This window comes from Bos grunniens, chromosome 11, assembly GCF_055505025.1.
Source record: "Bos grunniens cultivar Pamir isolate PY7600 chromosome 11, Bosgru_T2T1.0, whole genome shotgun sequence".
Taxonomy (NCBI): domain Eukaryota; kingdom Metazoa; phylum Chordata; class Mammalia; order Artiodactyla; family Bovidae; genus Bos; species Bos grunniens.
This window is the reverse complement of record NC_141175.1, coordinates 7,866,317-7,869,868: the sequence shown is the minus strand read 5'-3', so window position 1 is coordinate 7,869,868 and position 3,552 is coordinate 7,866,317.

Sequence of the window (3,552 nt, the reverse complement as noted above, 5' to 3'; positions counted from 1 at the left end):
TAATTGATCAGTGTTGCGCGCGCGCCCTCTGCCCCCCAGGGTGCGGGGGTTCCCCAGCAGGGTTGCTGGGGGCAGGGGGACGGGGCCCGGGGGCGCAGTGTGGCTCTACGGGCCTTTTTCTCTCCCTCTCGCTCCCTCGCGCCGGCTTTTTCCCTTTTTCTTTTTCCTTTTTTTCTTTCCTGGAGCGGAGCCCGGCGCCAGGAGTCTGGAACCAGCTTGACAAGCTTTTGAGTTATGGAGCGGGGGAGGGGAGGGAACGGGCGGGCGGCCCGGGGAGGGGAGGAGGGGGAGGGGAGGGGAGGGGAGGGGGCGCCGCAACGGGTGGGGGCGGGGCGGCGGGCTCCGGCGGCAGGGGCGCGCGCATCCCCACGGAGAAACCCTCCCCGACTTTGGGCCCACTTTGTCAGAGGGTCTGCTGGCGGCGGCCGGGAGGGGCCGGGGTGGGGGGCGGTGGCGGGAGCAGGCGGCGGAGCGCGGGGGTGAGTCATGCCGCCGACCCGGCGAGCAGCCCGGCTGGCGGAACGAGCCCGGCTTTAGAGCCGCAATAAATGAGGCCCGGGGAGGGCGGCCGGGTTTACACGGCCTCGAGGGCCCGCGGCCTCCCCCGCCGAGCAAGACATTCCTTTCCGCTGAACTGGGCGCCTGGGCCCGCGCCGCCGCCGCGCCCTGCACGCATCGCCCTCGGCGGCCCGGCCCCGGGGGCGGGGAGCGGCGCCCGGCGGGACGAGGAGGCAGCGGGGAGCTGGGCCTGGGGTGGCCCCGTTATTACCCCTTACGCTGTTCCCCGGGAGCTCACTGAATCCCCAGCTGCCGGGGAGGGAAGGGATCGGTCTGCCCGTTTAATGGGTGGGGGACCTGAGTCCGGGGAGGGTCATCACTGCGGCGGCGGGTCGCTCTGCTGCCTGGCCGGGGTGTCCGAAACCCCCGCCTCCCTCCGGCCACCCCATTCCTTTGCCCGAGTCCTGAGATTCTCCCTTCGCCCCTCTCCCCCGGTTGTGACTTGGAGGCTGGTGACAGCCCTGGGAGCCGAGGGCGAGGCGCTCTGTAGGGGCACCTTACCCTCAGGGTGAATTTGACCGCGCACTTTTCCAGGGACCTAGAAAGCAAAAAGCAAGCCTGAAGCATCTGACCTCACAGGATCAGACGCCCCCAGCCCCAGAGCCAGGCAGGGGAGGGAGGGGTCTGGAATTACTGGTTTACCAGGACTGGTTGGGGCGAGGTTTCCAGACCCCTTGAGGTCTCAAGGGGTCCGAGTGTACCCCCAGGAGGCTGCTAACAGAGACGCAGGGTCCAAGCATGCCTTCACCTGAACTGCAGTTTCTGGTCGAGCCATAGTTGTTGTTTGAGTATCAGAGTTGCCTTTAGTGGCTCCCAGTGTTTCTCCTACCCCAGGCAGCCCTGCCTGCTCCCAACCAGCTAATGACCTGCACCTCCTGGGCTCCGGAATATCACAGGCCTGGCCTCGGCTTCTGCCTCTGTAGCCTCAACGGCCGCCTTCACCACTCTGCTTCTGCTCGTCTGTGAGATGGGTTAGTAACAGTGCCAGCCTCGCCTGGGCTGTGGCACTGATGCGGTGCCAGTCTTGACTTAGCACAGGGTCTGGCACTCAGTAAGCGCTCAGTACAGGGTCACTGTTGTTGGAACCGGTTGACTGTTATTACAATTATTTTTGAAGGACTCACCAAGGCCTAGCGAAGTCCCCCTCCCATTCCCCCCAAGCAGAGCCGTGAGAAGCTGAGCCGGGAGCAGCCTGGCTCCTCCCAGTCCCCCACTGAGCTGAGTGTCGAAATCCTCCCAGAGAAGCTGCTGGGCAGAAATTTCCAGTCTCCCTGGCAAAGCCCGAAAGAGTTTGGGTGCGGCTCAGAGACGCAGTTGGGCAGGCTCTGCGGGGGCCAGGGCTGGGGAAGAGCCCCCAGATGTTCTGCAAAGGGGCTCTGACCCTGATCCTGAGCAGTACCCAGCTTCCAGCTCCAGCCCCAGGGCTGCCGCAGCCCAGGCAAGAGCTCATTGTCCCGTGCTGGTCAATGAGGTCTGGGCGGGAAGGATTGTGGTCGTACCCCTCCTTTGGCAAGCCCCTGTACCCCAGGTGTGTGAGTGAGCCCCTAGAAGACAGGATAACAGGGTCCATGTGAGCATCCCACAAGTGGGGAGTCTTTGCTTTAGTGACTTCCCGATTGTGGGGGCCATCAGGCCACCAAGAGGCCCTCTTTGCTGATTCCTTGGCCCCCCAGGAGGACCAGAGGCCCCTGATCTGGGTGGTGGGTCTCACTGAGGCTGTGGAGAAGGGGCCCAGAAAACCCACCAGGGACCTGGCAGACAGGCTGACCCTTACTTTGCTCACAGGGCTGTATGACCGGGGGTCACAACTCAGCCTCTCTCTACCCTGTTCTCCCCTTATCTACTAAACAGACAGTGATCTGTGAGTCTCACTCATTAGAAGGCAGTCAGGTGCCCTGGAGTGGGCGGAGACAGGGGTCGAGTCCCAGCACTGCCCTCCACCTGACCGTCGACCTTGGGCAAGTCTGAATGAGACAGAATAGGACTGCACAACTCCCGTGAGTAGAACATGTCAGCAGCTCTCTGCTTCAGCCCAGTGCTGGGTGTTTTACACACACTGTCATCTCACTGTTACTCGTGGAGGGAGGTGTTAGTATTGACTTTATTTTCCAGATGAAGTAACAGAGGCTCAGAGAGGTCGACTGAATTTCTCAAGGACACACAGCTAGGAAATGAGAGAGTCAGGATTCAAACCCGGATCTGCTGTCTTGGAGACTGAATCCCTAAAGAGAAACCAAATTGAACACTTAAAAAGAAATTTTTTTTTCAAGCACCTACTATGTGTAAGATATCGAGGGACGTGGCAACAAAAGGAAGAATGTGCGGAGAAGCCCATAGTCGAGTGAGAACGCATGACTCTGATGACTCTCTCATGAAAACTAGATTTGAAAAGCACCACCATGAAGACCCCTGGGGCTGTGGGGCACCAGGAGAGAGGTGAGGGGCAAGAAGGGCAGGAGCTGAGAGAGGGGGCAGATGCCTGACAACAAGGAAGTCTGGTCTGGAGCAATGTAGAGTTTTGGCAGAGGCCCCTGGAGGCTGGCATAGCAAGGGCAAAGGCATGGCAGCTTGAGGGGAGAAGGTAGTGTTGCTGAAAGCCTTGGAAGAGCTGTCTTTGCTATATACACGTGGGAGCCTCTGCAGGTCTTTGAGTGGAGGTGGGTACTATCCCATAGGAGTTGGAAAAAGGCAGTTCTCTAGGCAGGGAAATGTCCTGGAAACCTACACCCAGAAGACCAGAAGGACAGCTCAGGATGCACTGTGGCAACTTTTATAGCGTTTCCTTCAATTTTTATTTTTATTTTTATTTTTTTGCCTTGTCTGGGTATAACTACTCCAAAAAAAAAAAAAAGCAAACTTTCAAAGGAGAGAGGAGAGCTGGGAGGCAGAGATGTGGGAGGCTGCAGCAGGACTGAGCCAGGACTGGTGGACCCAGGCCACCTCTCTTGACTCCCGGCTTTCCGGCAGTTTGAGTGATGGGTGATCTGGCAGCAT